Raw genomic sequence first — 24,168 nt, 5'->3', positions numbered from 1 at the left:
TGAGAAGACTCAGTTCTGCACATGTAATTGATGATTTCAAAATGTGACATATATGTATTGATGCCCTGAGAGCCTGCAGCCTCTGAGGATGTTTGTAGTTTACCTAATAATATCCTGAGTTGCTAAGACAGATGTAGCTGCTGCCAACAACAGGGAAAGAAACGGAGCCAATGATGAATGTAGTAACACTTCCCCACATTAGAGCAAAGCAGCTGCTATGCACTGCAGAACAGTGTTGTGTGCTGGTTTTTGTTTCCTAAAAGATGCAGTGCATGCTTTAGGTATGTTGCAAGGTTTGCTGATGCTTTGTTAAAAAAAATGTAAGCATCCTGTTGTCATATTTCTAAGAGACTGATAGCGTCCTTACTATGTATATTAAACTAGCTTTGTGGCAGATTTGCATTATAACTGGCTTGAGTGAAAGATACTATCTGAACTTGGACCCTACTTAGTCAGCTTTTACTCATCAGTAGATCAGTGTGACTGTGGCACCTCTGCGAGGCTGATAATACCTGGATCACCTTATCTAATGTATATAATGCCCCTGTGTGAGTGTGGTATTTGTCATGATGGTTGCTTTCTTACAGTGCTCTTCAAAATTTGATCTTTTTTTTTTTCAATAGGAGTAATTAACACTGCAAGTGATTAATTAATACAGCATTCAGTGATGTTGCTTTGTCATCATTAGTATGCTCCTTTGTACTCCATTCACTATTTGCAAGCAACATTTGCAATGTGTTCGCTTCCTACTAGGCAATGAGCTGCATGGCCTCTTGCCTCTTGGTTTACCTGCACTAGAGCTAGCAAGGGCTGTTTTTCAATGGCTTTTTCTTTTTTAACCTTTTTCCTTTACTTTTTTTTTTAGTGTAAACATTGGTGTTAAAACATTTCTGACACAAAGTTTTTATTACAAAAAATTACATACACCCTTTAAAAAAACTCCCAGCTATTTAAATGCAATTTAAGCATCTCTGCCTTGCTTGTCTGCTCAAAATCCATAGGTGCCTTGCAGCTAAACAAAAATCTTCCCAGGAGCTGAAGTTAGACACTCTATGTGCTAACTTGACATCTCAGAGAAGCTATTATCAGTGCACAACTTAATGTGTAACAGTCTCATTGTTGAAGCAATCATCCAGAAGCAAAGGACTAGAAATACACAGGGTGTGTTGTTTGAACAGAAATCTTGCACTCATATTCTTTCTCGTCTGTTTTCCTTTTAACCATGTGGATCTTGCATGCCAGGCTAAGCTACAGCCAGGTAAATACTCTGTGTTTTTCTTCCATCCCACTCAACCCTACCCTGCAGAAGGATATGTAATGTGATTTACAGGAAACCTCCACAAATGCAAATCTGAGTCCTCTCCATTTGAAGGATGTTTCAAACCTGCATCATCCTCTTCTTGAACGTGTAGTTCAATACCTTTTTATGGTCTGCCATAAAAAAAGTGACAAGCACAAAAAAAGCAGTGGCTTTTAAAAAGCAGGAACTGATTCCACCAGGATTCTGAACTCTGCAGATTTTCTGTCTATCCCTATTATCCTCTTCAGTGTCAGTTTTCAGGAGCAGTAGCTCTCTCTACAAACCACTAGATGATCTAGACATCTAGAGAAAGATGTCTGGGCCACCCTTTGGAAAGCAGGGGAAAGTAGCTAAATCTATGTTTTTGATATCTCCTCTAAAAAGTCGAATATTCAAATTACACAATCTTGTACATGTTTTTTCTCACATACATTCTCCCACCACCTCCAGAAAACACTGCCAGGTGCAGAGGGACTGAGGAACTTCAGTGTTGAAGTGGATCCCACCGTGTTTTCCTGGAAGTCAATGGATGATAATTGTCTGATGGCAACTCTGAGTAAATGAATTTCAGACCAAATTTTAACATGAAATATTTTAGAATATACTAAATTCCTCACCACAGTCAGGCTTCAACCTCTGATTGCCATGACTTCAAAGGGCATTTCATCATGGTTTTAAAAGATTCCAGATGTATTACAGCAACTAAAGCTTAATCTTACAATCTGTGCTGATTTTGTACACTTCATTTATCTAAAGTAACATAAATAAATAAAAAAGAATCTGCAAAGACTCCCTATTTAATAAAATTATATGCTGCTTAGTACTAATAATGTCAGTGTCATGCTTCACTCGAGCAAACAAGATCATAGAATCATAGATTACTATAACTATCATAGATTACTATAACTATACTATAACTGTCTACCTTGTCACAGCAATGGATACACACAGTAGATATTGACATCAAAAACTTTGCTTAAACAGTTTTTGAAGCATGAGGCCAATTTTACCATTTTTAGATAAAGTTAGAAATAAATATGCTTCCAAGAGATATTTCATCCAACTCCCTCTGTCTCCTGGTGAGTTCTTGGAAGATGTTCAGAAATCTTTAAAACTCCAGTGATTGTCTGTGCAAGTTGCATTTTAGTTTCAGTTTATGAGGGAAGTATTGGCATTCTTCCTGACACTCCAACAATTTTATGGTAGTCAGATTGTGATTCTATGATCTTGTCCCATAAAAATGCAACACACTAATAACAGGATTCAGCTCCAGACTCTTAACCTTAGAGTCTGGTTCAATGACCATTCATAGACTTCTGTAGTCATTTGGGATGCTCTGAGAAGTAGCACCTGGCCTTCATCTGCATTTCCAGAGGGCATATGTCTTCTCCAAATTCTCTGCCATAGCTTCCAGCCCTGATTGCATCTTTGATGCACAAGGTTGTTTCATATCACAAAGGACACAGTTATGTGTATAAGTTCCTGTTGTGGCCTAAGAGCTATTGGCTTCCACTGTAAAGTAGACATCTTCATTTGTTCTGCTGAATGACTTTTCAGATTTCATTGACTCATAATGCAAATAATTTCTCTTAAACATAACAGTAATTTTGCAGAGTATCCTCACTAAAACAATTAGTATTGTCAGAGATGAAAGAAAGAAAATTCCCATACATGCCTGTTAAAATGGAGTTCTCTCTGCCTTAAGCTTGTAGGTCTTGCACATATGAATGGATACACACCCTGTAGCTTTGGAGCAGTCATAACTCTATGCTCCAGCAAATGTGCTTGTGGGTGCATATCTGGGACCTAACAAAAGATGCTTCTTCTAAGAATGCCTTTTGATTTAGCATGTTAAAAGCTGTATGTTTCTACTGTTTATTCTTAATTAAAATATGTTGATAACTACTTTTCAGTCTCTTTTGTGACTTACCTACTGACAGTATAATAGGTTATAGCAAAAATAGTGATATACCTTATTAAGGATAGCAGTTTCTCACTAGACTCTTGCTGGAACATCTGGCTTTCCATTCTTTGCAGACCTTACTCTATGAAAATACTTTCTGATGCTTTGTATAGTGCTTATGACATTGTATGTGAGTGGCCATATTGAACTCCCTTTTATTTCCTTGTTAATCCAGGTCACTGTAGACAGAAAAAGGCAAAAACAACAATACGGTCTTCTGGAAAATAACTACAACATGGGGAGATGCAAGTCAGTCACTCATACATATTTTACTCTCCTTTATGGCAGCTGATGAATCATATCATGGTTCAACTTCAAGACTAGTCACAGGACTTGGTAAAAATAAGCATGTCTTTTGTCCTCAGTTTTGCAACAAGCTCTAAAAATACGGTGGGCTGATAAACAACTAGATGAAATCAGGACTGAAGACAAAGAGTGAAGACTTTTCCCTTGACAGCAAACACCCCACTGATCTCAATGGGGAAAGGATTTTGATCCAGGGAGTCACATGTTCTTAGACACTCTAACACCTCAGTGAAATTGTTGCTGTTAAATTTCTATTGAAACAGACTCCTTGGAAGGATGAGAAATATGCACTTGGTAAACAAATTAAGGTCTGTAGCAACTGCCTAAACACACCCACTACATGACTGAAACCGCCTCAGTGGTATGCTCCCATCATTCAATCTCTGCTTGATAGATCTGTGCACAGAACAGCCAAACGATGCTTGTACATTGTTGGAGAGAGAAGGTGGAAGACGCTAGGGCCAAATGCAGTAAATTTTCTTGCTACCTAGCCATCAAATTCCTCTAATTCTGCTGAAAATCACAAGGAAAAATATTGCTGTGACAATGATCACCCTGAAAGCAAACCACACAGGTGACAGTTGGCTCAATTCTGGTACTAGACAGATGGCAATTTGCTGTTCAGTGTTCCTGGACAGTACCTGAACTCTGCTTTAGCTTGTAATGATGTTTCTTTGTGGTAGTAAGATCTACTTGTACATACGTGTTTACATAGATGTATGTATTTAGTCATTCACCTTCTCTACACTTACAGGTTTCTATCACTTCTAAAAATATAAAATTCAAAATTAAAAAACCCAACAATTTTATTTTATTTTTTTTTAAGTGAGTACAACAGTCTGCATTAGAGATATAATTAATAACATTTAGCTCAGGAGGTACAATTTCACATTGGAAATATTTTATAAAGGAATCTGACGGAATGACTACCCTCACTTGATAAATCCAGAAAGCGAAGCAGAAAAGGGGGAAAGGATATGGCTGTGGCAATGATTTTTCAGGTCACTTGAAAGAGCTGGAAATCAAATCTTCTGAATTTTAGCCTCGTGCCAGTTCAGCTGGACCATGCCTTTCTCCAAGTAAGCAGATGTAAGGACTGACTTGAACAGCTCTACTTACCACCTGTCCTCCCTACAAAACCGATCTAATACAAAAGAAGGAAAGTTTTCGGTGACTTTCAGTGATTGTCCATTTGGTGCTCTGAGGAACCTTTTGCTCTGCTTCTTTCAGTCCTATGTTTCCTTTTAATCCTATTTCTTCAGTTTGCTCCCTTCAGTTTTATTCCCACTCCTTGTCAAGAAGTTACCAGTTTCAAAGACTACATTTTATGGTCAGCTGTCAGCAGCTATACTAAAAAGCACAAATATCTCACAATAATTGTTGCTTCATCCTTACCTGTTGCTCAGCATGTTGGTGACTGGGACCCACCCCATTCCTGTGTGCTTTCCATCTCAAGTGCTTTGAGCCAAAAGCTGTGGAGTGGGCTCCCCTGTTCAGCTCACTAATTTACTCCCCAGTAGTAACTCACATATGAAATCAGCTCACCTAATATTAAACACCTAAATGGTAGTTTAACATTTGGTATCAAGCCTCCTCGTGCAGTCAATGAACACAGACATTTCCAAAGGAGAGTTCATCCCAAAGGCTGGAGTCCAGAAAATGCATGATAATTAGCCCTCTGAAGGTGCTTGTACCTCTTTCTATAGGCTGAAGACAGAATATAAGTAGAGTAGTAGAAGAGTCTTATATTTAGATAGCTCTCATTAGGTAAGATAAAATCTACCTTTAATATCTCCACACCCTGTTTTCCCCATCTGTTAGACTAATACAATCATCAGTGGAATGCCAGGTGCCCACATTTATTAGTATCTGTTATTATGGGGAGATCTTTGAATGTATAACTCTGTGGAAGCATGAAGAGCTCATTATTCACAACTACAACAGATGGCAGAACTGGTTTGAGACACAGTTTACTGTAAATATTCCATATATTATGTTTTGCTCGGAGATGTAACTAGGCAGCAGGGAAGTAGGATGACTGCTTTTACTGCCTTAACTACAGCACAGGGTGTCCAGTAGCTGGAGATGCAAGGAAACTGGTCTGGTTGTCTTCATGAGCAGCTGGGCAGGTTTGGCTGGGAGCAGCTCCCAGGGAGTGTTGGGGGCTTATAGATGAGCTAGAGACACTGCCAGCAAGGGATGGCTGGAGCAGGACAATCCATGGGCTCCCTACAGGAGCAGAGGACTGATTTACAGAGCAGGACACAGACCAAAAGCAATATTCTTGGCTTTCCTGAGGAGTCAGAAGAAACTGTGTGACAGTTACGGTAGCCCAGAAGTATGATGAAATTTAGTGGGATAAAAAGCAAAACTGGAAGAGAAAATGTCCCTTGGAAAGGCATGGTGGGGAGAGAGAGATCTATTTTCCAACCTTTTCATTTAATCTGTTTCATTCAGCAATGCTGAGTGTATGCCATAAAGAGATTTTATTCTTATTTATTGTTTTCACATGCAGATAAATCTTACTTTTGACCATTTCAATCTTTAGATGTCTCTCAGTGTGCACACTTTAAGAAAAAAGCAAGGTAATTTCACCTCTGGCTCACATGGAATCATGTCACATCCATCTCCTTTCATGCTATCTACACTGATACATGTGGATCTTTATGACAGCTGGGTATAGAAACTGATTTGATTTTAGTGAAGACTCACATTAAATCAGTACTTAAGCCTTTGCACTGCATATTTATCTGGACTTTTAACATGAATTTGCAATTTGTTTAGCTAATTTATTTACAATTTGATTTTCCAAATGTGAAGTTATGTTTGAAATCAAACAAAGTGGTGTTGAAATTAAGCAAAGTTGTATCTCCCTCTCTGGAGATGATCAAAATCTGCCTGGATGCGTTCCTGTATGATCTGGTATAGGTCACCCTGCTCTGGCAGGGTTGGACTGGGTGATCCTTCAAGGTCTCTTCCAGCCCCTTTCATTCTATGATACTGTGATTCTGTGAACTAAGGCAGCTACAGAGCTGAATAAGCTATGGAGGCAGTTATTGCAGAGTGAAGTGCTTGTTGTAAATGTATACTCTAACTTACAATAACTTCAGAAATTTATGACTAGTAGACTTGCAAACAAGTGCCTTGAAATTCATGGAATGCTAGCTGGGAATCTGGCCCATCATGTGCTGTTAATATGAATGATCCTTAAATGAGAGTAGTTTCATAATTTAGAGTCTTTTTTGCTTGATGTCAAATTTACAGGCAGAATACAGATTTCCTGTTCCATCACACCTAGCTCAAGTAATTTTGACCTTGGGAAAAAATAATAGGAAACTTAGTATTTGGGATGTAGTAATGGCAGAAACAGACATCAGAGCAGCTGGGAATGTAGTTCACGAAAAGGCTCACAGATATGCAGAGGGACAGTCAAAGGCACAAACCTCGTGTTTTGGAGATACATGTGATCTGAAATGGGATGATGATTGTGTGCTGAAGTGAGACAACTCTTTGAAGTTCAGGGACTTTGCCAGATATTTTGACTCTGCTTTTGTATTTTATATCTGTTTCAGTGGCTTTTTTAATTCTAGGGATTGTTTGCACACAGTGTAAAGTAACAGACAATAGGACTGACTGTTGCATCACCCCATCATCCCAGGGTCTTATAAACTAGATGAATTGATTAGATATGCACCATTCTCTACTTCAAATTTTCTAAGAAAGAAATCCCATTCATGCTCCTCTACTTATACTGAATTATCTTCACTTTCTCTCCTGAAAGGAAGTTGTAGACAGGTGGGGGTTGCTCTCTTCTCCCAGGCAACCAGCACCAGAACAAGAAGATACAGTCTCAAACTGCACCAGGGGAAGTTTAGGCTCGAGGTGAGGAGAAAGTTCTTCACAGAAAGAGTAACTGACCATTGGAATGGGCTGCCCAGGGAGGTGGTGGAGTTACTATCCCTGAAGGTGTTCAAAAAAAGATTAGATGTGGCACTTGATGCCATGGTTTAGTTGTCAGGAGGTGTTAGGCATTAGGTAATAGGTTGGACTTGATGATCCCTGAGGTCTTTTCCAACCTGACTGATTCTGTGATTCCATGATTCAGTGAATAGCACACCATTTGCACCATAGAATATGGAAACTCACTGCTCACACTTCTATTGTAAATGTCAGTATAATGCGTGGCATCTGTTTACAGCTCTCATGAACAATTATGCTGAGACACAGCCTCAGTCTGGTGCTAGGGATTATTTGGGTGTTAATAGCAGTTAACAGTTTCTTTGGCTGAACTAATGTCCTGTCACACAATGACAGCAATCCACAATAGGCTGTGAATTTAAAGAAGTGGGTTAGTGTAGCTTCCTTGCTTTATTTTATTTTATTTTAATTTTTTTAAATTTAATTTTATTTTTATTGTATTGTATTTTTATTTTAACTGCAATATCTTTAAGCAGAGCATTATTGAAAATTCATGTTATTTACCTAATAAAATTTCATCTAGGCAGATGTTTGCCTCTAGGCACTGCTCAAACAAAAGATTTTCTGTAAGGAATGCACTTAATATGATGAGCACCAGAAGAAGGGTACAGCTTGACATTAGCAAGCGTTTGCTTTCTGATGACAGGTGACAGTACATTCATTGTTCTTACATCTAAGCATCTGAAAATTTGGAACTGACCTCTGATGATAAGTATTTCACTGAATGGACCTGAAAACCTCTAAAAATTACTCAGAAAATCCACCTGAGAAGATGCTCAGTTTGAAAACTTGTTAATTTATACAGATCTGAACCATTCAATTAAGCTCACGCTCAGAACGATTCCCTCTGACAGGAGCTGCCTGCCATCTGTTAAGTCAACTATTTCTATTGCCAATGTTCTTAAGTTCATCATTTATGCTAGAGTGATTGAAATTCTTAATCAGAAATATAATCTGTTCATTTCCCTCCCTGTCCTGCCCCTCTTATTTGGGTCATGATTTTTTAGGGGCTTTCTTGATCTTTCACTTTCTGAAAGTGAAACTGCCGGAAGAAAGCAAGCATAGCCTGGGAAGGGAAGAAGGGAGGTTGCTATTGTTGCCTGCAAATGTAGAGTGATTTTTTTTTCAGTATCAGTATCACTAAGGTTGGAAGAGACCTCAAAGATCATCGAGTCCAACCTGTCACCACAGACCTCATGACTAGAGTAGGGAGGACACTAGTGCCCACTGCAGGCTTGAACTCACGACCTTCCCCATTAAAGGTCTTTGACTGCAGCACTGTCAGTTTGTATGCAATTTCCTTGCATTCAATACATTGCCACAATTGAGAGGGATGGTGACTACTGCTTCAGGTCATCTATTCACTCCTGTTCTGCATGGCAGTGTTTGCCGCACAGACAGGAACCTTTTAATTTTCATAACAGGGTCAGGTCCCAGAGAAAGTGTAAAAGACTTCTGAATCAGCAGTATTTGCTTCAATAAGACCCAGAAGTTTCCTTACACAGTTCCTGCTGGCCACTACTTGTGTCTGGGACTCTTATACCCTGAAAGAAGAATATTTTTTCACACATTTATGTTTAAATGAAATTAAGGACCATTTGAAACTGTCAAGAGTTAAGGCTGGGTCAGCTGCTAAATGAGTGACAGACACTCTCTTTTAATCTTCTGTCTGTTCCCAAAGACAAAGAAAAGGAGAAAAACTGAGAGAAACAGTATGACTGTCCATATCGCTGACAAAGATGTTAAACAGTGCTGGTCCCAGTGTCAGTCCCTGAGGAATGCTACTCATCACCAGTCTCCATTTAGACATGAGCTGTTAACTGCAACTGAGTGCAGCCATCCAGCCAATTCCTTATCCAGCAAGTGGTCTACCTGTCAAGTTTTTCCAGCTTGGCAATCAGGATGTCATAGGGGACAGTATCAAATGCTTTACACATTTCAGGTATATGACATCAGTTGCTCTACCTTATCCACTGATGCTGTAACTCTATCATAAAAGGCACCAAATTCATCAAGTGCAATTTGCCCTTGGTGAAGCTAAGTTGGTTACCACCAATCACGTCGTCTTCATTTTCCACATGCCTTATCAAAGCCTTCAGGAGGCCATGCTCCATGATCTTGCCAGGTACAGAGGTGAGACTGGCTGGCATACAGTTTCTGGGGTTTTCCTTTTTTCCCCTTTTTGGAGATGGGGGTTATGTTTCTGCTTTTCTGGACAGCAGGGACTTCACCAGACTGCCATGACCTTTCAAGTATGATGGACAGTGGTTTGGCAACTTCATCCTCTAGTTTCCTCAGGACCTGTGGGTGGTTCTCACTGGGCTGCCTGAACTTGTGCACCTTCAGGTTCTTTAGGTTGTCTTGAACCTGATCTTTGCTTATAGTGATCAGATCTTTCTTTTCACGCTTCCTACCCTTGCCATCTAGAGCTTGGGCGGTGCATCCAGAGCCCTTGCTGGTGAAGACTGAGGCAAACTAGTCATTGAGTACCTCAGCCTTCTCTGTATCCCCTGTGACCAGGTCTCTATTTTCCATCTGGAGACATCCCACGTCTTCCCTAGCCTTCTTTTTGTCACTGATGTACCTGAAGAATTTCTTCTTTTTCCCTTTTATGTCCCTAGCCAAACTGAATTCTATCTGCACTTTTTATTTCATAACATGATCACTGGCTTCTTGGACAACTTCTTTGTAGTCCTCCCACATGGTCTGTTCTTGCTTCCATTCCCTATAGGCTCCTTTCTTGCCCAGGTAAGTCCAGGAGGACCTTGTTCATCCATGCCAGCCTCCTGGCACTCTTCCTCTTTCTTGGGATGTGCTGGTCCTGGGCTTGGAGGAGATGGTCCTTGAACACCAACCAGCTTTCCTGGGCCCTTCTTCACTCCAAACTGGACTCAGAGAACAAGACTCAGAAGTTGGATCCTAAAACTTGATTCAGGAAAACATGAATTGGGATAAAATACAGAATGGACAGAGTCCTCTTTGGACTCTGGCCATTCTAGAAGAGAGCCTGACTCTTGTGATCCCTCAGCTTTATACAGAGTATGACCTACCTGGGAAGGAGACCTAATGGCAGCCTTCCAGTACCTGAAGGGGGCCTACAAGAAGGATGGGAAGAATCTGTTTACAAAGGCCTGCAGTGACAGCATAAGAGAAGAGCAGATTTAGACTGGATGTTAGGAACAAGTTCTTTACTATGAGGGTGGTGGAACACTGGAACAGGTTGCCCAGGGAGGTGGTTGAGGCCTCCTCCCTGGAGATATTCAAGGTGAGGCTCTACAAGGCCCTGGGCAGCCTGGTCTAGTTGGGGATGTCCCTGCTGACTGTGGGGAGGTTGGACTAGATGACCTTTGGAGGTCCCTTCTGACCCAGACCATTCTATGATTCTATGAATACCTTATTGGTCAGATTAGAGTCACTTGTGCTGTCTACTCCTCCTTGCAGGAGTGGCCTTTTCCTTTCTGCACCCCCAATGTGATACACAAGATTTGGAGGTGACCTTGGTCTCCACAGGAGGCGGTATAAGCAAGAACCAATATTTGGTACTGACTGTAAACATGACATGTTATCAATTCTAGAAGCAGACACTGTCTTTGAAAATATGCCATTAACTTCAGAAAGTGCAGTGACTTAGAACAAACTGAGCTGAAAAGTAAAAGCACTGAACAGAATTCATTCTCTTCTAACTCAAGCTGGGAAATGAAGACGTGCAAGAAAGTAGAAGACCAAAGATTTGCTTCTCTCTTGTTTATTTAACAAATTGCTGTTTCTGGTAACTATAGATACTTACATGTTCTTTTCTTTTTTCCTGACTGTTGTATGACCTGGTTCATTCCCTCTCCTGTTTTTTTTTGCAAACATACAGTTTTGTAAGACTCTGCTGTCAGGAAGAAAGTACTGAAGGAGAGGTGAGGACCACCCCTGCTAACTTCATCTTCCTGCACAAGTTGCTGAATACATCCCTCATGCTCTACAGCACACAGGGCACAGAAATTTGTGCTTTAATTATTGCAGCTGGTTCTAGAGCCCACTGGGTTACATATTCATCCTGTAAGTGTATACGCATTGGCCATTTGATGCTCATCAAGCCTAACTGGTGCAGATTCTCCAGGGTAGCAGAGGAGTCAGCGAGCAACTGCCGCCTGAGACTTGTTGTGTTTACATGAACACCATGGATTGCAGGAACTTCTCTTTCCACCCCCATCCCATCTCCTACTGTGTGTTTTCACATAATGCAGCAACTCAGGCTTTGTACTGCAATAAAAGATAGCAGGGAATAAGAATAAATTAATTATTGACTTTTTAACCATGTATGTTTAGGGTTGTTCTATTTCTTTGCCTTTTTTGCTGTGGGTAGTAGGCATCTTCTGTGACTGTGAAAAGCTGAGTGAAATTCAGTGCTGAAGACAAAAGGGTTTTATCTGCTGGGTAGCAGTGAGGGTGCTATTACTTTTGCACCACCAGCTGCTTACTACATGAATGATTTATTAAAGTGTGACTGACTTTGCGTTAGCTTCTGCTATTTTGACACCCCTATTAGCAAGAATATTACTCAAAATTATTATTCTCCTGTGTTTGAACAGGAATTTAGAACCTTATCTTATTCTTGTAAAGCAAACAACAACAAAAACTCAAATTGCATTACGAACAAGATACAGTGGTGTACTGAACTTCCACAACTCCCACTGAGACAATGGACTGAAGGCACTCTGCCTTTCCTGGGATGGCGAAATCTAGTTCACTCAGTTCTCTGATAAATTATAAATACAGAGTTGATTTTACAACTAGGTCTTGATGAATAGCATATAGTGCTGGAACAATCAAAAGGGAATCTGAGTGGACATTTAAATTCAACAATATTCAGCTGATATGCAAAAATGAACCCTTATGGCATGGTTTTCTAAGGTACTTGAAATCTGTTTTGAAGTATGTTAACACTTCCATACCAAGTTACATTTCCATGAAGAAATACAGAGTTTTGATTGCTCTCTGCAACATTCCACGGTTATTTCTTGACTGACACATAGCTTATTTACTTAAAATACGACTGAAGATTCAAAGCTATATTCAAGTTCAGTAGCAATGTGATTTGAATTCTGAAGAAGCAAGAATAACAGGAGATAAAGCTGCTGTTTTAATATGAAATGTGTATGCATTATTACTTTGCTGTTCTAACACTGATGAGTTGTAATGTAATTAATCCTGATTTGTTTTCTATTGTAAACCCTGCTGTTTAATTTTGTATCTTCTTTGTTATCAAATGTAACATAGTCATAGAATCATACAACAGCCTAGGCTGGAAGAGACCTTAGAGATGATTTTCTCCAACCTCTCTGCCATGGGCAGGGATGCCTCTCAACTAGACTAGGTTACTCAAAGCTCCATCCTACCTGGGCTTGAAAATCTCCAGGGAGGGGGCATTCACAGCCTCTCTGGACAATCCATTCCAGGGTGTTGCTACCCTCATAATGAATAATTTCTAAGATCCAAGCTAAACCTATTCTTCTTCAATTTAAATCCATTTCCCCTTGTCCTACTGGTGGACACTTTTGTAAAAAGTCCCTTTCCAGCCTTCCTGTTGGTTCCCTTCAGGTATTAGAAGGCAGTTATAAGGTCCTCAAAGAGTCCTCTCCAGGCTGAACAATCCCAGTTCCCTTAGCTCATCCTCATAGCAGAGGTGTTCCAGCCCCTAGATCATCTTTGCAGCCCTCCTCTGGTTGTTCCAACAGATATATATCCCTCTTACAGTAGGGACATCAGAACAGTATTTGAGGTGGCTTCTCACAAGAGGGGGGAGAATTGCCTCTCTTGATCTGCTAGCCACAGTAGTCCTGATGCATGCCAGGATACGGTTGGCCTTCTGGGCTGCATGAACACACTGCTGGCTCATATTGATCTTCTCATCTATCAATACCCCTAAGTCTTTCTCTTTAGAGCTCCTCTCAACCCACTCTGAATTCAGTTTATATTTGTGTCCTGGGATTGGCCCAACCCAGATGCAGGACCTTGCACTTTGACTTGTTGAACCTTATGCAGTTTGCACTGGCCCATTTCTCAAGGCTCAAGTGAGTCCACCACACCATACAGCTTGGTGTCATCAGCAAACCTGCTGAGGGTGCACTCGATGCCACTGTCCATGTCACTGACAAAGATGTTGAACAGCACTGCACCCAGAACAGACCCCTACTCCACTTGGTACTGGTCTCCATATGGACACTGAGCTGTTAACCGCAGCTCTTTGAGTGCAATCTTCTAGTCAGTTCCTTATCCAGTGAGCGGTCCATCCATCAAATTCATCTCTCTCCATCACAGAGACAAAGATGTCATGTGGGATGGTGTCAAATGCCTTGCACAAGTCCAGGTGAACGATGTCAGGTGTTTTTCCCATGTCAACCAGTGCTGTAACTCTGTCACAGAAGGCCACCAATTTAGTCAGGCAAGACTTGCCCTTAGTGAAGCCATGTTGGTTGTCACCAATCACCTCATTATTTTTCATGTGGTACAGCTACCAGAATGATCTGTTCCATGATTTTACCTTAAGTGCCATAGATTGTAGGTCTTTAACCTGATCCTCCACAAGAAACTAGACTGAGTTTTCATGGTATGACATTCCTGCAAGAAAAGTATATGTTGTGACTTCCATGATACAGATTGCAAACGAAAACAGATGAACACTTAGGTATTAGGTAACAGATTGGACTTGATGATCTCTGAGGTCTTTTCCAACCTTATTGATTCTATCATTCATGAACAAGCACATGCTACCATGGAATGGATGTATGCTTCCATGGAATGTTTGCTACCCTCTAACTCTGAATCTAGAAAACAGGGATATGGTTATTACAAATGTCTCTTTTCAAGGAATCTGGTAAACCACAACTCCCTTGGAGCTTATGTGCTCGTGGCAGTGACAGCCACTCTGTGTGACCTCAAGGTAAAGCTACATCAGTATTTATTATTATGACAAAAGAACTGCTATTGAGGATCAGATCCCCATAGCTATTTAGGTGCCTAAGGCTAATGCTGGCATTTCCAGGTTTGCAGCTCTGTTTCTGCTTTTTCTGAAGGTGTCCAAATTTCCCCCTCCAGTGACTGTAAAGCTGACTAAACCAGCAAAGCTGTTTAATTTCTGACTAATTGCTCAGAGACCATGGTCAAACTGAGGCCCAGAAGATTTCCAAATGAAGCTATCAAGAAAATGTAAATTTCTATAAAGAGGAAAATATCTAGGGATTTCTTACCTTCCTTTCTTGTCCTTTTGAAATTCTATTTTCCATGGCATGTGCTAGGAACATTGTTGTACTTGTCCAGGTGGAGGGAAGGCCAGTGATGCCCTACCCTTGGCTATGGTCAACAGGTCAGGTGATATCTTCTGTGGGGGGTATGGTAGAAGTAACAGAACTGGATACAATGCATATCAGGGAGGCCAGGTCTGTGGTGCTAGCAGTCTCACAGCTGGGGCTAGCCTGATAACATTGTGCTCATCATGTCTCACTCCACTCTAGGGACATCTTTGGGGTTTGAAGAAGAGGGGCAGGATTCCATTCTTCAGCATCATGTGCTGGCTATGTCCACTTTTTCTTGCTTATTTTGCCTGCCTACTGAGCTGTGTTGGTACCCTCTAAACTTAGAGGAGCTTATGTATGGACATGGAGTAGACAGTCTGTGCATTTAGTGAAGGATAAGTTTAGTAAGAGATGAATCCCCTCGTGTTCTAGCTGGTCCTCAGAGATTAGAGGGACTAGAGGTGGCAGGACCTATGTCTTAATATATATGCCATGTTACTGCCATGAGGTTGCCTAGCTGCACTCAAAAAAAAAGCAGTCCATTCCATGAATATCATAGAACCTTAAAACTGTTGAGGTTGGAAGAGGCTTTTGAGATCATCAAGTCCAACTGCTTGGCTAGAGCACACAATCCCACCACTGCTAAGCCACTACCACTAAATGATGCCCCTAAGCACCATATCTATATGTCTCTTAAACATCCCCTGGGCAGCCTGCTCCAGCTTGATAAGACTTTCTGTGAAGAAATTTCTCCTAACATCATAGAATCATAGAATGGTTTGGGTTGAAAGGGACCTTAAGAACAACTAATTCCAACTCTCCTGCCCTTTCCACTTGAGCAGGTTGCTCAAGGCTTGGTCCAGCATGGCCCTGAATGCCTCCAGGGAGGGGGTATCTATGACATCTATGGGCAACTTGTTTCAGTGTCTCACTACCTTTACTGTAAAGAATTTATTTCTAATATACAGTCTACTCAAGCTTCAATCCATTCCCTCTTGTCCTATTGCAACAATGCCTTATAAAAAGTCCCTTTCAGGCTTTCTTGTGGGCCCCCTTCAGGTACCGGAAGGCCACTATAAGGTCTCTGTGGACCTTCTTTTCTTCAGGCTCAACAGCCCCAACTCTTGTAGTCTATCCTCACAGGGGAGGTGCTCAGCCCTCTGATTATCTTCATGGTCCTCCTCTGGACCCACTCTAGCGATTTGATGACCTTCTTATCCTGATGGCACCAGAGCTGGATGCAGTACTCCAGGAGGCATCTTATGAGGGCAGAGTGGGAGAATCACCTCCCTCCTGTGACTGGTCATGTTTATTTTGATGCAGCCCAGGACAGGTTTGGCCGTCTGAGCTGCGAACTGCACATTGCTGACTTGTGCTGAGTTTTTCATCAACTGACACACCCAAGTCCTTCTCCTTGAGACTGCTCTTGAGACACTCCTTGCCAACCTGTATTTGTACTTGGAATTGCCCTGACCCAGGTGTAAGACCTTACACTTGGCCTTGTTGAGCTTCCTGAGGCAGGCTTGGACATACCTCTCAAGTCTGTCCAAGTCCCCCTGGATGGCATCCCTTCCCTGCAACATGTCAGCTGGACCACATATCTTGGTGTCATCTGCAGGCTTGCTGGGTGCACTCAGTCCCACTATCCATTTCCTCTTGTCCTGTCACTTTGCATGTATGAAGAGAGTGACCCTCACCTTTGAGGTAGTTGTAGAAGGTAATGAGGTCTCCACTCAGCCTCCTCTTATGAAGACTAAACATCCCCAGTTCCCTCAGACATGTGGCCTCACCAGTGCCAAGTGCAGTGGCACAATGACATTCCTAGACTTGCTGGCCACACTATTCCTGATACAAGCCAGGATGTCAAATGGGGCAGGAGATGGGGAGGGCAAAACTGTCTATCTCTGCTGTTTGGTGTCAAAATTATAGTCCCTACTTTAGATAGATTTATACATCATGTTTACTATTGTGTAGAATGCAAAGAGTGGAACTGTGGTTAAGCCATTATTTCATTATCAGTTATGCACTTAAGCCATTTTGTGGGTGATCAGTGAAGGAATGAGCATCCAGGCCCACTCAGGGGAACCAGTCTCTGCCTGTTTCACATTCCTTCCCAGTAACATGGCAGTGTAGACCACTGGATCTCCACACAGCCCCTCTGCCTGCTTCAGTCACTGTGTGTTTATAATAATATTATTTTTGTGCTTTTCCACTGTTTTGTGTTTCCAGCACAGTCCTGACTGGCAGAGAAAGCAGAGTAATATCATCACAATGACCACTGAAATGTCACATGTGATTTGGCTGTCAGGGCTTGAGCTGTCTAAGCAGATGATTTCATGTGTACCTGAAGTTAAGGGATTTTGGCTGAGGGCTGTGAGGCAAGGACCCCTATCAATCAACTGACTCTACAATTTTTCTCACCTAGGCTGCTCCTTTCTCTTCCCCTCTCCTTGGCATTTTGCTCCTGGCCATATGGCTCCCTGCAGCACTTAGAAGTAGATGGGGTGCCTGACAGCTTGGTCTGTGGATCTGATCACTGAAAGCTTGGGGAGTGAAGCCATAGCAAAACAGGAGTTAGGCAGGAGGTAGAAATAAAGCAGTTTCTCCATGCTAAAATACTTGGATAATTCTAGTAGTCCTATGAAATGCTGAGCATCCTCAAGTCCCAGAGAACTCTCTCCACACAGCATTCACCCTGTAAAGCTATTAAAATATAACTTTATCTCCCCCCCATTATTATTATTATTCATTATCAGAATCAAAGCACCCAATATGAGAAAATAAGGATTGTCTTTACCTGACACTTGACATTTGGAGCCCTCTTAAAACTGTTCTTATTTATTGATAGAAAAAAATAAAAGGTTTTTGCCTCATGTGGAATTTAGATGATAAAATTGGTCAGCAGAGATTTTTTTCATGGCTGGATTAGGGAAATTGGTTTATAATAGAAAAACATATTGGATTGTAATCTCATTGATTTTGGTAAACACTGCCATGCTCTTCTCTGTGTGCATGTGTGTGCAGGTTAATTAGAAAATTCATAGCCTTGCCTGTGAAAATCCACCATTTTAGAAACATAGATTTGGATTTGAAAGCTTAATGAGATCTGCAGAAGTTTTACAGTGTTTTCTATTCAAAGCTAGAAGGCAGAAGAAGCGACACTAAAGCCTGTTTCCTGACCTTTTCTTGAGCAAATTGACTTGCTTGGATATGCAAGGCAATTATTAACTCCGTAGGCAGTAATTACACCCATATAATATTTATTGCTTACCAAAAGGAAAAAAAAAAAAGGAAAGAAAAAAAACTAAAATTCTACAGTTCAGTATTCAACACACAAACACTGGTATGAGCATTGTTTATGTTTTATTGCCAAAGCCCAGAACCGTGTTTTTCAGAGAACAAGCAGTCTGCAGGGTAAAACTTTAGGAATAATTGCAAAGAGCTCCACCACTCAAGCTCAGGGAGCTGCTGACATCAGTAGCAGGAGATCACTTTTATAGGGGTAAGCAGAATCTAGGATCAGTTTCTCACTGGGTCTCCAGCTGGCAGTGGAGGAGTGGCTAACACTGGGAGCTTTGGGATCCACTCCCATCTCTGGAGAGGAGTGTGCATAACCATACCTGCCTTTCTCACACCTGATGTGAGAACTCCCCAGTCCTGACTTCTTCATACCCTGCCCCAGTCTTAGTCTTTGTGTTCATCTAAATCTAAGTTTGTTTGCCTGGGCTTCACACCCTAATTGTAGCTTTCCTGCATGGCTATTTTCAGTCTTTAGCTTCTTTCCTTCAGTCTATTTATCCATACCCCATGACCCTTCGCTATCTTTATTTTTGTCAGCTTCTTTTCTCCACTTCTAGTTATCCATTTCACACAGATTCCTTGTCTTCACTCTGCTGTGACTACTGCAGCAATTTCTTACATCACCAGTTCTCTTACAGCTTGTGACAGGTTTTCAAAGGCTGCCTACTACTCCATGAAGATCAAACTCCCCTACCATCTTCCAGCTTTGCTTTTAAAAGCTAGCATGAGAAAGAAGCATTGCCTTTCCTCCTTCCTCAAATTTTATGTAATAGCCTGTTTTGTAGAGCCTTCATCTAGGAAGTAAACTGAACTCCATTTTCAGATTGGAGCACTCAGATATGCATGTTTTATCACTTCAGCAATGTGATTCATAGAATCATAGATTCATAGAATGGTTTGGGTTGGAAGGGACTCAAAATAAGATTTCACTGGGTAGGAATGTGATGCTAAACCTAGCCTGTCTAACCTACTACTTGGACCACTGGGCTTGATTCTCAACTTTTCTACCAAGAATGTATCTACATTTGATATTAAGAGACATGAAAATAAAATACAGAATGACTTTTTATTTTTATTTTAGCCTCTAGGAATGCTTCAGCCGTTATGCTGTCTAATATGGCTGTTTTCTCTACATACCCTTTGCAATGTACCTTGTACTTTTTCTGCATGGTCACAAAGCTTGTACTTAAGTACAAGAGAGGGTAAGTCTCATAGTTTGGTGCAGACATGTAAATTAAACCATCTAAGTGACAATAACAGTCCTGTCTTTTACCTCAGCTTTTCCAGTGACCTAAGAGTGTCATGAACCTCTGAAAGGCTACACTGAGTGGTGCAAAGTCCAGTAATTTTTGTAAAAGAATACAACAGCAGGCAGGACAAAGACACTACGAAGTGCCTGATGCAGTACTCAGAAGGCATAGTTTGCTCAGGATTGTCTTGTGATTCCCCTTGATAGTATGTAATTAGGAGCTATGAGGATGCAGCAGTTAATACAACAGGAAAACCTGGGCAGCACCCAGCCCTGGCAGTATATTCCAAGAAACCCTTCTGGCAACATTCATAATCCAATGATGGGAGCATGCTTGTCTTGGCAAGAATGTGTGAACCATACCCATGCAGGGGTGCTGCAGAACTTTCTGGGGTTTTTTGAGAGACATTACACATGTATGCAGCACTGGCACCCTGACCCAGCTCTCATCCCAGAATCCCAGTACAAGCAGGCTGTGTCTGTGCTGGGGTTTCTGGAAAGGATTCCAGGTTCTGTGTCGAGGTGGATCCTGCAGAATTTTTCCTGCCTCTTCCAAGATGAAGAAGTGGTGATGCATCAGTTGCTCTGTGCACACACGAAGGTTGATCTCCACTGCACACCTCTGTCAGGAGCCAGGGAACACTTCAGCATGTCTTCTGCTCTGACCCCTGTCAGCTCAGAGATGTGGTATGCACCAGGAAAGGGCTATACTGGCGAATGTGTGGTTACAGCAGTTGTACCAATGACCTGACTTTCACTTGTAGCGAGCTCCTTTTGTAATCTTGCTGGCTAAATAGCAACAATGCAGGCAACCCAGATTTACCTTGATATCAGTGTATTCATTCATCACTTTTGGGGCTGCAGTAGGGTAAGTTAGTGTTTCTTGTGAGGACCCAGTGACAACGACACAAGGATATTTGATTACCTTGCCTATCACCAACTTTGCTCAGCATCTGTCATTGTGACCATTTCCTACACAAATTCTGAGACAATTTTCCCACTGCTGTCCTGGACTCTCTCCAGATTTGGCATCAGAAAAGTCATCAGAATTCAAGCTGGTGCTAGAGCCATTCACTGGCCAAGGCCTGAATGCCCTCAAAATTGCAAAGATGACTGATTTCTTTTGGGGTTTGTTCCTTGAAGAACAGGTTTCCCATTTGCTCAGTGTGGTCTGATATGGAGATGCCTGAATTGTGCATGGGCTCATGTCCTTCCCTACCCTCCTTCCAGAGGTTTAAAAAATATAAACTAATATTTGTGCATCAAACTGCAAAGAAGTGAGATGCTTTTAGATGTAATTGGGTTTTTACATGCGATTGGTTACGTGTGATTTCTCCAGCTTAATAAATTTGGCATGGCATGACAATAACTAAAACTGCTATATAATCACATGCATACAGGAAATTATGACTGAAGTGCAACAAGGAGATACATTTTGTGGAAATGAATATTAAGGATTTGTGCTATAACCTTATAACAGTATTTATAAATGTGGCTGATAAGCATCTAAATATTACATTAATATTTAAGTCTGCCACTTTGTAACCTATTTCAATGATTAATAATTAGAAGAGGGTAGTATAGTTGCAAAGATGTGATATTTCATTAGTAAATTATACTGTCTATATGACATGACTTACCATCATGGTATTAACAAATTCTCACCAGTAATTATAAATTTACTAGAGCAAGTCCTTAATGGGAATTTTTACTGCTTTCAAAACACAGGTCTTCTTATGGAGAACACTCTGGCCTCCCTGCTGCTTCCATGAAGGTGAAGACAGAACTCCTACTACATTTAGCAGATGTTCATAGAATCAACCAGGTTGGAAAAGACCTCAGAGATCATCAAGTCCAACCTATTACCTATCACCTCAAGACAACTAAACCATGGCTTCAAGGGCCATGTCCAATCTTTTTTTGAACACCTCTAGAGACAGGGATTCCACCACCTCCCTGGGCAGCACATTCCAATGGCCAATTACTCTTTTTGAGAAGAACTTTCTCCTCACCTCGAGCCTAAACTTCTCCTGGTGCAGCTTGAGACTGTGTCCTCTTGTTCTGCCGCTGGTTGCCTGGGAGAAGAGACCAACCCCCACCTGGCTACAACCTCCTTTCAGGTAGTTGTAGAGGGCAATGAGGTCTAAATTAATCCACCTCACCTTGCCTTTCCTACAAGACAGACACTGAGGATTCTAAGAGGCAGCCTTCTACATCTGTCTGCACTAGAAACAGTTACAGTGACTCCATTGAAACTGGCAGCTTTGCACTGCTGCTAGATCTTAGATTCTTGTGACATCAAGTAAATATTACACCTGCAATATGTACCTACAGCTGGTGATATGAAGGAACTGAATGTTTTTCTTATGTAAATAAAAGTTTGGAGTGAGATACGTCAATTTCACAAAGTAACAAAAAAGTGAACTTATCTGAAAGAAGCTTGGAACAACAAGTAAAGACATGCCATGTATTCTTTCTAACAGACAGCAAATTGTAGACTTTGAGTTAGAATTTAGTTAGAAGACAGTAGTCTTTTTATACGCATACTGGTCAGACAGCCAGCTTGCTTAATGCCGTTTTGTGGCAGTTTAGACTGGGTGCCTCCTGTTCCTGCCACTTCAGTCACACCTCCAGTGTCCTGAGTGTCCAGCCCAGTAGGTGAACATGGGAAACAGTGTATTTCTACCCATAAATCCTGCACCCTAAAAATCCACCTGCAAAGTCATTCTCTTCCTCTTTCTGCCCTCTCTGCTCCCATGGGAGATGCTCCCTATCGGGTAACAGTGGGGGAGTATCTCAAGGCCTCTTAGGTCTGGCTAGGCCTAATGCCAGGAGGAGAAGGGGGGAAGGGCAGTCTCAAACCTGGCCAACCTGAGACCAGCCTAGCACAGGGGGTTTTGGATGTGCCCTCAGGTGGGGAGATGGGAAATGTTGGGGACCTTTGGGTGTGCTGGAAGGGACTCTGTATGCTTTGGGGTATATTTGTCACTGTGCTTGTAGTTACTGTAAAACCCTAATTGCTTTTCCATTTAAACTTTCCATCACTTTTGCAATCCATTTACGTGAATATCATTCTTTCACCTCTCTCAGGGGCAAGAGAGGATCTACCTGGCCTCAGACCAGGACGCATTTATATCAAAGTGATATTTCGTCATAATTATTTTCTTTGCAAAACACAATTGCTAAGAGTAACCGATTAGTTAAGTAGTGGCACTGTTTTCCCACAGGTAAACAAGAGCCTTTGTATACACAAGGTCTCAGGCATTTTTCAATGGCAGGAATAGTAGTTGTCTTATTCATCAGCTCCCAAATGTCATTTTGCCATAGCACCTATGTTAGGAATGGATACAATTTCTGTTAGTGTCTGGGAGGTTTTCCAATTAAATGAGTTGGAGCCGACAGTACTCAAATGAGTTATTGTCTGGTTTTATGTCTTCTTAAAATTGGCTTGATTTTTTTAGCACTTCAGCTGGGTTGTTAGCATAACTTAGACTTCTTAACTTCCACAAAGTGACTTATATCTTCCTAACTTTATATCCAGATTTCACTTAATCTCATTTCAATAGCAGCTTGATTCCTCAATAGCTTTATATATCTGGGCCTCTGCTTCAATATGTCTGCCCTAATTCCCATTTAGTCAACCAGATTATTTTATTTTAATGAGATAATATTTTAACTTAAATAAAATCCTGAACAATAGAATCTGTCTCTCCACCTCAGCAAGAAAAAAATTTACTATGTTTGGGTAGAAATTAGCATCATCACTAATTATCATTAATAAATTATTAAATGCATCTTAATAAATTATGTAAAATAACAAAGAGGCAAGTACTTAGTGTCAACCATTAATTGCACTTTAAAAGAATCTCTGATTTTTCTAAAACAGCCTCTGCTTTAGTTACAGATTTTACAGTTTCTTATACCAGTTTGCCATGTGGTTTTTAAGGGCCTTTTTCTCTTCAGAAAATAATAATTTTATTTGTTGGTAAAGATAATTCCTTTTATTAAATGATACCAAATATTCCTCTTTTCTTTTCTACCCAACAGTGCCTAAGCTGTTGCATTTCTTACTCAGTTTATTTCTGTCAATTATTTATTGCATGCAAATGTTTCTAACCTAATCAATTTTCACACTTTTTTTTCCACAGTCAGGCATAGTATACAGAGAAATCCGGTTAGCTGAGGTGATAACTTCAGCTAAACAGAATAAAGAAATCTGATATGCTGTCATTTATTCAAATGTTTGATAAATACCAAGGGAATATCTCTACATGTCAATCACATTGGGTGTTTGGTATTATTAATGCTTTTTGAAGTCAGGGTTTCGTTCTTCATCCACTGCATGAGAGTAAGACTTTTTGTTGTTTTCAGTTGACAAACCAAGAATCCCAGTTTTGTGTTCTGTTGTTCAGCAATATTGAACAAAGACCGACTAATCAGTATTGGGAATATATTTAAGGATACCAACTAACAGCAGAAGCTCAGCAGTGAGATTCCAGACAGGGTATTGGCCTGGATGCCAGATGTTGTAATTTCCATTTAATGTACTGAAATCCAGAGTGAGGACCCATAACCCCTGCCTGGGCAGTGCAGTGGTTCCATACCTCACTTGCTGGGTGACAGATACACATGGTTACAGCTTTCTCCCAGCAGAGATGATGGACCCCATCAGGGATCTGTAAACCATCTGGACTTGTCTTATACCCCCACATCCTGGGAAGCCAGAGCGCCTGGGGATTTTGGATCACAACAGGTATGCCCAGACTTGAACACTCTCCTTAAAAGGAGG

Source organism: Dryobates pubescens, chromosome 10 (assembly GCF_014839835.1).
Source record: "Dryobates pubescens isolate bDryPub1 chromosome 10, bDryPub1.pri, whole genome shotgun sequence".
NCBI classification, from domain to species: domain Eukaryota; kingdom Metazoa; phylum Chordata; class Aves; order Piciformes; family Picidae; genus Dryobates; species Dryobates pubescens.
The sequence above is the reverse complement of the archived record's forward strand: the minus strand, read 5'-3'. Positions refer to the sequence as shown.